This window comes from Megalobrama amblycephala, linkage group LG9, assembly GCF_018812025.1.
Source record: "Megalobrama amblycephala isolate DHTTF-2021 linkage group LG9, ASM1881202v1, whole genome shotgun sequence".
Classification (NCBI taxonomy): Eukaryota; Metazoa; Chordata; class Actinopteri; order Cypriniformes; family Xenocyprididae; genus Megalobrama; species Megalobrama amblycephala.
This window is the reverse complement of record NC_063052.1, coordinates 5306484-5321354: the sequence shown is the minus strand read 5'-3', so window position 1 is coordinate 5321354 and position 14871 is coordinate 5306484. Positions and strand designations below refer to the sequence as shown.

General features: G+C 36.6%; 1 long non-coding RNA gene across 2 annotated transcripts in view; it reads left to right on the top strand.

The window, feature by feature from the left end:
• The window catches only part of LOC125274826, a 34932-nt gene that overhangs the window by 4172 nt on the left and 15889 nt on the right, over positions 1–14871 (top strand). The gene's annotated exons all lie outside the window — the stretch shown is intronic.

Here is a 14871-nt window from a genome sequence, read left to right as displayed (position 1 = left end):
AGTTATGTACACTCTTATATTATAATATTTATAAATATTTTAACCCTTATTAAAAATGAAGCAATTGTATTATTGCATGCACATTATATATATATATATAAAACAAAAAATTATTCAGACATTTTTTACATTTTTGACACTATAGTTCATTTATGTAAGTGAGGATAGCAAAATAAAGTAAAATGTGGCATATTATACCAAAAAATTCTTCATACAGTGGACTACCAGTAAAATTAATAAAAATTGGGACCAAAAATTATTCAGACACTTTGACCTGACCATGTTTTGCTTAAGTGTTATCTGACATAATTGAGATGATTTTTTTCTGACCCAGTTTAACTGAGATCTTGTCATATTTTATTACCATTTTTTTTTAACTACTGTGAATAAACTGTATTAATGAATGAAATGTTCAAGGTGTCTGAATAAATTTTGGTTTGACTGTGTATATATTTCTATATTGGTTTGTGCTTTTCTTTCTCAGCACAAAATTGTCTAGAGAAAAGTCACCTAAAAATGTCTGTATGATTAATCACAACATAAATTTTATAAAAATTTGGCATGGCTCAAAGCATTGCTGTCAGTGCACTCACAAATCATGACATCGTCAGGCTACTCTGTAATGCAGAGACAAATCAATGACAGAATGAAAGAGAGAAAGAGAGAGAGAGGTGCTTTTGAGGAGAACCAGTGAGTGAAGTCATAGTCCGTTCTCTCCCAGGCAGAGCAGTTTTCCTCTCTGGCTTTTATCAGTGAACTTTCCAAGCACTGTCACTCAAAATGCACACGGTACATTTAAATACAGTGATCATAAAGTGTTTTGAAGTGATTTGTCCCATTACGACAGAAGACGTGTCAGTGCTTTATAGTCAAACGCAAATGATGAGAAACAAACATGATTCCAAAGAGGCCGTCCGGTTAAAAAAAAGGAGTCAGAGAGTGATGTCGCCAGTGTGAGTGTGGATCTTGGCATAGTTCTAACATGAGTTGCATGACAGATGATGCTTGCCAGTCAGACATTAACTCATTTGATCAACCTGATTTACTGGAAGATCCGAACATATAAGCCCTTCCAACTTTTGATTTCTAGTGGAAATTTGGCTCAGGGACGGGAGAAGGTTTCTGGATGCTGTGCTCGTCTTGAGAACAGCAAGAACCATTTCTGGCATTACAATCATTTTCATCATTAACAAATGTGGGGCAATGAGAACTGAACATGTTTTTATCTTGTATGTTTGAAGAAACAGATGTTCAGATTGCTCTGTCACGCTCAGAATCAAGTGCTCCCCTAAGTGAGATAAGCTTCATCCTGAGTGTCCAACTTTGGAATAATTTGAAGTATTTTATGATGCATAGTATGTTTCTGAATTTCACCTCACTGCCCCTGCTGATAGAGAGAAGGAACCGTTTTAGTCATCTTCACTGGATTGTTTGTTTTACTTCTGGGAGAATTGAGGGACTGTGAAAATTAGACCACCGTGTGGTTGGCTGAATTAACTTTATCTCTCATGTTCATAGAGCTCTGGAACTGAGCACAACAGTTAGTATCACTGTTTTATCTGTATTGAAACAAAACAATACTTGTGATTAAACCTATTAAAGGGATAGTTCACCCAAAAATGAAAATTCTGTCATCTTTTACTCCCCATCAAGGAAGATATTTGGAAGAATGTTTGTAACCAAGCAGATCTCGACTAGAAAAAAAAGTAGAAAAAAAAAAAAAAATACAATGGCAGTCAATGGGGGGCAAGATCTGCTTGGTTACAAACATTCTTCCAAATATCTTCCTTTGTGTTCAGCAGAACAAAGAAATGTATACAGGTTTGGAACAACTTGAGGGGGAGTAAATGATGACAGAATTTTAATTTTTGAGTGAACTATCCCTTTCAGCTACGTAAGGTGATTCAGAATAAAGAGAGAGTACTAATAAACTGTAGTAGTTAGTTCACTAAAAAATGAAAAATCTGTAATTTATTACTCACCCTCATGTCCTTCTAAACCCGTAAGACTTTCGTTCATCTTCGGAACACTAATGAAGATATTTTTGATGAAATGTGAGAGCTTTCTGTCCCTCCATAGACAGCCTACTCAACTAGAAATTTGATGCTTCAAAAAGTTCATAAAGAGATCGTAAAACTAATCCATATGAATTGAGTGGTTTAGTCCAAATTTTCTGAGGAGACTTGATCGCTTTATGATGAACAGATTTAATTTAGGCTTTTATTCGCATAAATATAAATAATACACACACATTATCATATATATATATATATATATATATATATATATATATATATATATATATATATATATATATATATATATATATATATATATGTGTGTGTGTGTATTATTTCTGAACTAATACAGACCAATCTGATAATGATATCTTATAAAGCTAGTTTCAGATCAGGATGTAAATATCGTAAAATTTGAAATTAGATTTTTATTTATTTAAAAAAATATTTGTTATAAATAAAAACTAATAAATAAATCAAAAAATTATATTATAAATTTTCTAAAAATTATTTTATAAAAACATTTCTGATCTTCAAAGTTTCAAACTGCTGGATCACGCTATGATTTGCACATGCCAAACTGACAATTTGTAGATCAAAAATATTTTTATAAAAACATATATTTTTATTAATGCCGTAGACCTTCTGCCTTGTATAAACACATTTAAAGGGAACAAACTGTTTAGAAAGTATCGAGGCAAGCAGCAAAAATGTGGCCAAACACTGAAATGGCAGCATGCACATCACATTAAGCAAGACCCAAAGAATGTACAGAGGACGTGATGCACATTTGTCATGATCAAACCAACAACCTTCCTTACAAGCCCAGATATTTAGCCACACAAAATCCAGTCAAACACACACAACAACAACAATATAAAAAAAAAAAGCATTTTAAAAAGATCTGTATCTGTTACAATTAAAAAATGAATTGGGGATTTGATACATCTAAGTAGGATTTTTATACCAATAGGTGGCGCTGTCACCAAACTCTACAGGTACAGTCTCAGATCAGTTTGATAATGACACAAACTAAGTTTAATTTCAATATTCCAAAGCATTGCCATGATACTGCAAGTCCTCATGGCCAATTATGTATGCGCATTAATGAGCGAGTTTTGAAAATCAAAAATCCAGATGGTTATGTGAAGCATAGTCTGAAGAACGTCTGGGCAAAATTTGGTGAAGATCGATCCAACTCTGTAGGAGGAGTAGCAAAAAAACAGCTTTCATCACACTTTAAGATGGCAGACAGCAGACATTTCTGTGCATTATAACGATCGGATGAAGTGTTTAAGGTGGCACTCCGCTCTCTGATGTGTGTGTGTGTGAGGGGTTAAGGAGGCGGCTGGGATCCGGAGGCTTGGAGCAGCTGCACTCGTGACTGAAATGAAAACAGGACTGAACGAGGCTGTCAGGCCTCTGATGTACGACTTGTAATGGGATGTTTCCAAACCTCCTTTCTCCATATGGCTGCCGACACAATCAGAAACACCCACCGCCTACAGAGCCGGGGACTCTCAGAGCACTACATCTGCTACACAGACACTCACACTTACACACATGCCAAACAAACACACCGATTCACTGTCTCTTATTGTGTTGACCTGTTTAATGTAAGACTTTCACCTTTAGTTTAAAAATCAGATGTTCATTAAGGAGCATTAGGGCTTTACAACGCAAACATCTGAATTCAAGTTTAGGTAACGCCATAATTTGCAAGCCTTCAGGCCTCACCCTTGCACTAAATCCTCCCATCTGCATCAAACATGTCACTCCAGCGGCCATGTTCAGACATTTCATTCTTCCCACACTCACTGTTCACGGCTTAACCCAATCAAGTTCTCCTACATCTGTTTGTCTGTCAGCTCTCCAATGTTTTGTGAAATCTCAGCCTGTCTGTTTTTGTTTGCTACGTCCTGTGCGGCGACTCGGAAGCGCTACTCTAAGTAAATGTCAGTTTGAATTTATCAGAAGCCGAACTGTTATAAACGTTTCCTGACTTTCCGAGACCTCGATGCTCTCCTGAGTCGTGCTCGCAGGAATCCACAGGAGGAGACAGTTCCGTGTCTCATGAGCTCATCCGGGCCGGCCTGTTAGCTCACAATATTCTGGCTGTGGAAAACACTTTTTATTCAAACCTGAAAGACCCAAAACAGGAAGTATCATCTGTTCACTCTCTGACCTCTTCTAAAGATGTGGATACACTCGGCTATCCATGAATCCTCTCAGGTGAACTGCCCTCACATTGAGACCCAAGAGCCCTTGATAACTGGAAAATAAACTCTCCAGGCAGTTCGGTCCAGTGCGTGACATCCAGGGCTTGACATTAACAACCGACAACCCGCCAAACGCGGTTGGATTTCAGCAGCGGCGTGTAACCCAGTCACTCCTACTAGCCGCTTTGGCAGGTTGAATTTTATATATAATATATACATTTTTCAATTGTAGTCTTTTACAAAGGCATCTGAAATATAAGTGCAATGTAGTGTTGTCAAAAAATATAGATTTTTCATAACATATCGATACTGAAAAATCTGAAACACTTCCACTTTCTGCAGAATAGATACACAATAGCTGCGCTTTCTCACTCTCTCATCTTTGACACACAAACCCGCCTCCCCTTACTCACTCGTTTTATTTGCTCCGGATGAATATTGTTGGTGTTACTTGACTTTAATTTAAGGACTAGTAACTTTGGAAAACCACTAGCCACAGTGGCTGGTGCATGAGCAAAAATGTTAAAGATAGGGTAGGTCATTTTCGGAGAAGGCTAGCAATAGCGAGCTAGCTTTGAAAACATACAATCCCCACCCACACTTCAGAGCCACACCTCCTCTAAAACACATGAAAGTGTACAGCAGGGAGCAAACATAAGTGTCACAATAGACAGCGTTAAACTAACGCATGTCTCAAAACACATAACGTTACAATAATAATGAACGTAAACAACTTAAAGACACTGACCTGAATCACCTGACTGCTGCAGATTCATTTCCGAGTTGATAGTGTTGAAACGCATTGAAACACATAAATTCAAGGGGGGGGGGGACTGTAAAACGTGGCTGCTGTTTTGTTTGTGGTGCTCGGTGACTGGCGTCTGTCTAACTCTGCATAGCATGAAACGCGCTGATGACGTGTGATGTCTGCACAAACAGGGTGTGCGTGAGGATATGTAAAAACATACATTGACAGACAGGTAGGACATCCTTGGACCAAGGGATGTGATTGGATGAACATTATATGGTCCTACGCCTTCCAAAGATGATATAAATACATGTAAATGTGACACTCACAAAATAAGTTTTGTTGAGATTATTACTATTTGTTTCCTTTCCTTTTATTGCAATAATATTTTATTTTATTCTGATTTATATAATTGAATGAAAAGCACATAATGACATGTATTTCATAAAACGGACACAGGGTGGCAGTAGCTGCAGTAGCGTCACACTGGGACATTTAGCGATGTGCAGAGCAAGATGAGCTCATAATCCGAGTGAATGGAGAATGAGCAACTGTTGTCCTGCGTCACTGATTTTTCTGCAATATTTGTAATATTTTCAGGTTAGTTACACACCTTTTATGTGACTACAAATGTTTATAAGCTAAAATGAATCCCCGGTGATGTGTGCTTTTGTAGCTAAAAGTATGTCAAATGTGTAAACAGTTAAGTTTGACAGTACGCAGTTGAGAGAATGGCGGCCGACGTCCGCAGATTGTTTATTTTATTTGTTCCTTACGGCTCCAGGGCATTTGTGGGTTATTTCAGTGTACAATGTGTGTAGTACAATGTTAAAAAGGTAAAATGTTAATGTGAGTAAGACCAGTTACGGCTGCGGCCTTGTTTAAGGGCGCACGCACATTAATATTACAATGATACAGATTCAGTTCATAGAACTGAGCGCCATGTTATGAGGCAGATATGTTTATTAATGAAGTTTGTGTTCTTATAGTGTAAATGTAATACAGCTTAACTGCAAATGAGAATTATTCTGTTGTATAAAGTGAACACTTATAAAATGTACAGTTATTACAAAAATACTCTTTTAATAAGAGGACAAAGATGATATGTGTTTAAAGGAAGAAATGCAGACATGATTGAGGAGAGACCAATAATGGGATTTAAAGGAAAAGTGGTTGTTTTTGGTTTCATACAAACTTTAATAAGTTAATGTTTGGAAAATATGTGAGGATACATTGATGTGAAAATAGACCTTTGAAGAATATATGGCTTCATGTTATCCAAATGTGGATATAACCTGTGCTTCAATGCAAAACAGACAAAAATAACAGAAAGTAATTCATGATTGCAGATACAAAGTTAAAATGAAGTTAAAAATAAACATAATCCGAGTGAATGGAGAATGAGCAACTGTTGTCCTGCGTCACTGATTTCTCTGCAATATTTGTAATATTTCCAGAGCACTCCTAGCAGAGGATTATCTATGTATCTGCCAGCGGAGACCTAGCCGAGACCCGCTACATAAATACATCTAGATCACTTAACTTAGTGCAGGGGAAGGCAAGTTCGGTCCTAGAGAGCCGCTGTCCTGCAGAGTTTAGCTCCAACCCTGGAAAAAAAAAACCTTCAGCTGCCTTTAGCCTTAGTAATCCTGAAGAGCTTGATTAGCTTGTTCAGGTGTGTTTGATTAAGGTTGGAGCTAAACTCAGCAGGACAGCGGCTCTCTAGGACCGAACTTGCCTACCCCTGACTTAGTGATTGCTATTGGGGTTGTGAAGAGAGTTTCAACCAGCATAACAAAAATGTTTTTGAAGCAAATCACCTACAGTACCCTGCCTTTAATGTCAAGCCCTTATGACATCCATAACCTGCCTTAAATTATTGTGGTAGTCTAAGATGAACTAAAAATCTAGAAATGTAGCATACTGTAAGTCTAAAGACGTCAATTTGCATTTCAAATCTGCACCTTTAGAATCAGATCAGTGCATGTTCAAAGTGTTAATCTACAATGACATTATGCAACTTTGTGCAACTCTTAAGTAGTTTTACATGAACTTTTATTTTATTTATTTTTTTAGAAAAAAAATAATTTTTTAACAAAGCAAGAAATTATATCAGAGAGGACTCCTGCAGACCCTCGTGTTTTATGGTCAATAGGTCTAATATCAGATAATTTATGACAAGGTCTAGGTTGTAAAATGTCACATGGTGTAACTTCCCAAAAACACATTGATAATATATTACTTCTTTTACTTGGTTTCCCTGACACTTTTATAGTTAAATTAAAGCTTTTTCTAAAGGATCTGAAATCAACATGTATACAAAGCGTGCATTTTTTAGAAATGTATCTTTTTTTATCACGGACCCTCCTATTTGTCATTGACCCTCTTATAAGACACAGATCAATATATCTTCACATCTCAGGTTTATTATTTACATTCTATTATAGTATTTATAAATATTTTGATTTAGTTTTTATTAGGGCTGTCAATGTTCAACAGAGGCAGGTCTTAAAGTCACAGTAGCCTAATAAACCAGTTGCTGTGATGTCATTAATGTTAATCAAAGAACAAAGGTAACAGAGAAAATTGTAGCTTTAATAAGGATTAATCCATATTTCATTTATAATTTATGCAGTGAAGACTTAAATAGTTTTCAAATACTTTACATTGAAGATTGTTTTAAGTTAAATTAAATCATTTTTCAAAAAAAAAAAAAATGTTGATATTGATAGCTTTCAGTTAAACTGTAATGTTAATATAATTAATGCTTTTTTTTTTCTTTTTTTTTTAAATCAATTTCATAGAGACATCAGTACCAGTATTAGTATCAGTGGCCTTCATTCAGAAAAAGATACCATTAGTTTCATATGTAAAGTAATTAGTTTAGTAATCAGTTTAGTTTCAGTAAAATTAGTACTTCAACAAACTTACCTGTCAAGGCATTTGTAAGACGTTTAGGTTTATTTTTTATTTTATTTCATCTTATTCCATCTTATGTTTTTTTTTAATAGTTTTAGTTATAAAGAACAACACTGAACAGACATTTTAGCCACAGCATATCAAACATAAGCATATCAAACAACCATTTAAATGTCAAACCCTACTTAATGATTAAAGTAGCGTTTTTTTCATACATGTAGTTCTGTCAAAGTGCACTTCTTCATCTTCAAACAGGCTCAGAGGCCATTTCAAGTTTTAGCGAGTTAAATTACACCCTCTGATCAAAACTGTGCTGCCGTGAATAGAGCAGACTGCTGTAGCCAGAGAGGGCGGGTTTGAAAATCAGAACCAGTTTCCTTACAATTATGAAGCCGTTCAGTATCCCAGTCAGACTGTGGACTGCCAGGCAGGTGGGTTTTTATTGGCTTTTGTCTGAAAAGGCTTTAAATGACTTCACTGGTGGGTCAGGGCCAGCCTCCATCAGTGCTAATGCAGAATAGGTAATTACTGAGGGAAATACCATGAACTGCCTTCAGAACCACCCAGCCAGGGCCAAGTGTTACATCATTAGAGCGCAAACACACACACACACACACACATCCAGACATGCATTCCCCCTCTCTCATGCTCATGTGAAGGTAAAACCAGAGCAGATGACCATCACCTAAGTTTATGGTCCAGGCTTGGTGGTATTTTAGAAAGAAAAAAACTCCCCAGCCTGTCTATAGCGACACCACAGTCATATATCACACAGGTCTGGCTTTAACACACTGCCATTTCCATACACCCTTTAACTTACACTCCTTCAAAACCAGCGCAATTAAACGCTGTCCCACTCCGGCACTCCGAGTCCTTGGTCTTAGCCACAGTTAATCGACTGGCACGACTTCAAAACAGAATCCTTGAGAGTCGAGCCTTGGCCATTCACATCAAGAGACCTACTATTATATTGTTAACATATTATTTCAGTTTAAATAATGGGTTCCCACTGCTGTCGACTAAAAATCATTACTGCCATGGAGGAGGTGCGTTCGAGACAAGCCACTGACGTACCTAACAGGCAAAGTACTCATTAGGTTCTAAGATTGAAGGAGATCATAAATGATGTTTCCTAACTATAGAAACACCATATGGACCGTCCATGTAACATGTACCGACTTTGTGCAGTAGATTCTATACAGTGAAAGACAAAGTCATACTAATAAAAACATTACCTCATGGATAATGTCTAATAAATACCAAAGCCATCTGGATACTGTAAGTTTTCATGTTTTACCAGTGGTGGACACAGTGACAAATAGTATTTTCATCATTGAAAACTTTACTTTGCTACATTTAAATTAATATCTTCTTTTTGCTCCACTATGTTTCATAAAAGCATATCGTTCCTTATTTTTTCAAAGTGAAGAACTTAAGGAATAACAATATGTTGATTTATGAATAACTTTTTAGCTGATTCTTTTCAATATTCTCCTTATAGATCAGAACTTTTACTTTTGATAATTAAGTACAAACCCGATTCCAAAAAAGTTGGGACACTGGGAAACTTATAAAATATTTTATTCACAATAGAATATAGATAACATATCAAATGTTAAAAGTGAGACATTTTGAAATGTCATGCCAAATATTGGCTCATTTTGGATTTCATGAGAGCTACACATTCCAAAAAAGTTGGGACAGGCAGCAATAAGAGGCCGGAAAAGTTAAATGTACATATAAGGAACAGCTGGAGGACCAATTTGCAACTTATTAGGTCAACTGGCAAAATGATCGGGTATAAAAAGAGCCTCTCAGAGTGGCAGTGTCTCTCAGAAGTCAAGATGGGCAGAGGATCACCAATTCCCCCAATGCTGCGGCGAAAAATAGTGGAGCAATATAAGAAAGGAGTTTCTCAGAGAAAAATTGAAGTTTGAATCATCTACGGTGCATAATATCATCCAAAGATTCAGAGAATCTGGAACAATCTCTGTGCGTAAGGGTCACGGCCGGAAAACCATACTGGATGCCTGTGATCTTCGGGCCCTTAGACGGCACTGCATCACATACAGGAATGCTAATGTAATGGAAATCACAACATGGGCTCAGGAAAAATTCCAGAAAACATTGTCGGTGAACACAATCCACCGTGCCATTCGCCGTTGCCAGCTAAAACTCTACAGGTAAAAAAAGAAGCCATATCTAAACATGATCCAGAAGCACAGGCGTTTTCTCTGGGCCAAGGCTCATTTAAAATGGACTGTGGCAAAGTGGAAAACTGTTCTGTGGTCAGATGAATCAAAATTTGAAGTTCTTTTTGGAAAACTGGGACGCCATGTCATCCAGACTAAAGAGGACAAGGACAACCCAAGTTGTTATCAGCGCTCAGTTCAGAAGCCTGCATCTCTGATGGTATGGGGTTTGCATGAGTGCGTGTGGCATGGGCAGCTTACACATCTGGAAAGGCAACATCAATGCTGAAAGGTATATCCAAGTTCTAGAACAACATTTGCTCCCATCCAGACGTCGTCTCTTTCAGGGAAGACCCTGCATTTTCCAACATGACAATGCCAGACCACATACTGCATCAATTACAACATCATGGCTGCATAGAAGAAGGATCCGGGTACTGAAATGGCCAGACTGCATGTCCAGATCTTTCACCCATAGAAAACATTTGGCGCATCATAAAGAGGAAGATGCGACAAAGAAGACCTAAGACAGTTGAGCAACTAGAAGCCTGTATTAGACAAGAATGGGACAACATTCCTGTTCCTAAACTTGAGCAACTTGTCTCCTCAGTCCCCAGACGTTTGCAGACTGTTATAAAAAGAAGAGGGGATGCCACACAGTGGTAAACATGGCCTTGTCCTAACTTTTTTGAGATGTGTTGATGCCATGAAATTTAAAATCAACTTATTTTTCCCTTAAAATGATACATTTTCTCAGTTTAAACATTTGATATGTCATCTATGTTGTATTCTGAATAAAATACTGAAATTTGAAACTTCCACATCATTGCATTCTGTTATTATTCACAATTTTGTACAGTGTCACAACTTTTTTGGAATCGGGTTTGTATATTCAAACGTAAATACTTTCTGACTTGTACCTACTTTTCATCTATACCTGAATACAGGACTTGTGTATATTGGCCACCACTGCATTTTACATATGCGTGCAAGGGACTTAAGATTGGAATAATTGATGCATATTATGTTTAATTTTCAGACGAAATGTTTGAAAAAAACTTTTATTTGTGCTGATTGTCTAAATGAAAGATAGTCTAATGAAAATATGGGTATCACTGTCACACAAACTCTCAAGGAAGGGAGTCCCCAGTGGGATTTACCACCTCGGTCATAGCGAGCAACAGATGGGCCATAACAATAAAAGACGCATCACAGACTCACGTGTGAATCACATCAGCACACACTCTCTCGTTAGCACCAGACATGTCTAATTGATTCCAGACGCAGGTTGACAGGAGAGGAAGTCGAGTAATGAGGGGTCGCCTGCGATCCGCCGCTGCCACACATCCTCAGTGACGGACTGCAATTTTATGGTCAATTGGGCCCTTCAGCTGAAGGGAAACTTCACATGCAGAGGGAACATGTGAAACTCGGGTGGATTTTACAGAGAGGCATCGTGTATGCGTAAAATAAGGTTCAATAAAAATGATTTACCTCAAATTTAAATACCTCTTTGTCCCTGAGAACGAGTGTCTTGTCTTGTCACGGTTCTATTCTTTAGTTTTGCCACAAGGAAAGTCACACCACACTCCTTTGAAAAGTCAGTGCAGACTCAAGAGAACCAATTACTGTCTGGAAACAGTGCTCTCATTTTCATACCTCTAAAGATTTCAGTCAAAATGCACTGAGATATTTGCAGTTTGCAGGACTCAATCTCAAATGGTATGGAAAACAGTAATCTATAGCTGACAGCTCTCTCAAGTATTCCCTCTTCTGCATTATCATTTTTTATTTTTCTTGCTCTATGTTCTGCTGTTATCTCTGGTAAGAATACTGCTTAAAAGGGATGTAGCCAAACTTGAATCCCTTATTTGGAAAAGCATGAATAATAACTTCAAAATGAATAATAAATTCTACTGAATAATAGAACATACACTCTAAAAAATGCTGAGTTAAAAACAACCCAAGTTAGGTTGAAAATGGACAGCAGTTGGATTGTTTTAAGCAGTGAATGGGTTGTTTTAACTCAACGGTTGGGTTAAATATTTGCCCAACCAGCTGGGTAGTCTTATTTAACTCAACTATTGTTTAAAAAAAAATGGTTCTGCTTGCTCAAAATTAACACAAAGTATGTTGGAATTTAACATTTATTAATATGTTTAATAAATGAGCCTTTATTAACAAGTTTAATAATAATTAAACAATAAACATTTATTACATTGCTTATTAATAATGTTCACCTTTTGATTATTATTGTTGCCTCTATAATTATGTGTCTTTATGTGTAATTATTTTGGGTTCATTTTAAGCCAGCCATATAGTAATTTTTAAACAATAGTTGGGTTAAATAAATTTTCAACCCAACTTGGGATGTTTTATGTTTTTAACCCAGAATTTTTTAGAGTGTGTATTCACTTGGGTGTAAATGCATGGTGGTGATTTCAAGATGACACTGGATCAGAAATCCAAACTTGATCAACATTAAACCAAAATACTTGATCATACATTACTTTAAAAAAATTATTAATTCAGTTTCTGAAGGATCATGTGATACTAAAGACTGGAGTAATGATGCTGAAAATTCAGCTTTGTCATCACAGGAATAAATTACATTTTAAAATATATTTAAATAGAAAACTATTTTAAATATTTTTAAACTATTTACTTTAAATTGTAATAATATTTTACTATATTTTGTATAAAATAAATGCAGCCTTGAGGAGCATATAAGGCTTTTCAAAACATCTTACAGAAAAAATCTAACTTTTGAACAGTAGTGTAAAGGTCGCAATAAAAAAGAAAACATTTTATGAATTATGCAAGTCATATTTGCTTATGATTTGCTTATGATTAATGATTTTCATTTAGTACACTTCTGGTTTAAGCCATTCTCTGAATACATATACAGAAACATAATTTTATTATTGAAATAGATACAGTACATATACATAAAATGGCTTCGCCATACTCCCCTACTGGATCCTGCCGGCCATATAGGTCTACGTTCAGGACTGAGGAATACCAAACACGTTCTCCATTTCACTTCAAATCCATTTTCATTAGTGACAAATGTCGTTGTTGGGATACGGAAATACATACCTGTCGGCCATGTTTGTGACCAATAAAACGATCCCTCGTTAAGTTTAGTCAAAATAAATGTGACAGTTGAAATGAGCTCAAACATCATTCAATGCCAAATATGAGACCGTTTCATTTGAAAAGGATTAGACTGGAAAATCACTTCACCTCTTTCAAGAAGGCTGTGCCTCTTTTTCAATTACCTTAATACTGTGACAGCGGAGAACTGCTGCCATGATGTCACGTAAATAATACAGGCGCAATTACTTTACATATGTATCTTTTCATAGCATGCTGCCACAAAACTTTAGGAATGTATAATTTATGTCCAAGACCACCAAAAAGCCATAAAGCCCTCTAAGCATATGCAATAGTCATGCATCCTAAACCTAGATCCATTCTGACTGGAAAGCCCCGGTGATTGATGAATTTCTAAATCAGACAGGAAATAGGCAATGTTACCGCAAAAATATTTTCCAAAGACCACCAACTTAAACTCCCAAGTGGCTCCTAGAGAATCCTTGGAGAGAGAGAAAAAAGATGCAAGAGAAAATAAGTAATACTCGCACTGCAGTATCAACAACATTGCAAAATACAAAAGATGTGGCTTTTCTTAGAAATCACACAAAGGAAACATAAAGGACAAAACATCAATCCAACATAAAAGCAATGGGGCCATACTGTTACAAGACTTCAACATTGTGCCAAAAATAGCCACAGAGGGCTCCAAAACAACCCATAATTAGGAATTTCAAACCCAAACCCAAAGAGTTACATTTAGATTTTTAATTTGTAGGCATTCCAAAATCCTTAATGTAAGTTGCCTGGTTATCAAATGTTGCAAAAAACCAAATGAACATATTAGCGAGAAACGTTTCACTTCTTCAGACTCAAGAGATCAGTTAAACCATAGAACTAGAGGGACAGGCTACACTTATTGACAACTCAGCTTCCAAATCAACGGGAAGTCATAAATTAAATGTAACAAACCCACTTGGCTCCAGCAGTTATGATTATTTTGATGAAAAATATCCTGCGAGATAAACCCTGAGGCTGTAAATTTTAACTCATTCCCTGGGCCCCGAAGTAAACGGCAAAAGCAGACACTTAGAACACACACACACACACACCCACTTTAAGTGAAAGAGTACACTTATGTAACCCCCAGTAACAATAAAGGCTTATTGTCTGGGTTTGAAGAGCAGACACAGGTCTGACTGTATCCCTGTGGTCATTAAGACTCCTTCAGAGCTCATAATAGGGATCTCAGCTCCTCTCTACGAAATTTAAGTCCTGTCTTGCTGAGGGCAGAATGTCTGCTGGACATCAGGCGCTTTATAACGGCTTGGAAGGGATTTTCAACCCAAAGCAATAATTCTCTTCTAAATATATCGCTTGACACTACAAATCATCTGGGGGTTTGGGAGTCTAGCTTTTTTATATTTGGGTGCAAAAAGATCATTCTTTTGTGTTTGAGAGGTGTAACCATTCACTCTGACAAAGCTGACGGACACCTGCACTATAAAAATGGCTGTAAAAAAATAAAATATACTGTAAGGTTTTTGCTTTTAATGCATTCGCACTGAACACTGAAGGCTAACAGAACATTGAAAGATAACATATGTGAAAATATAAGTCTAGTTACAACTAAAGTGCCCATAATGCTATGATAAAGATTCCTAATTCCTAAATGCAAA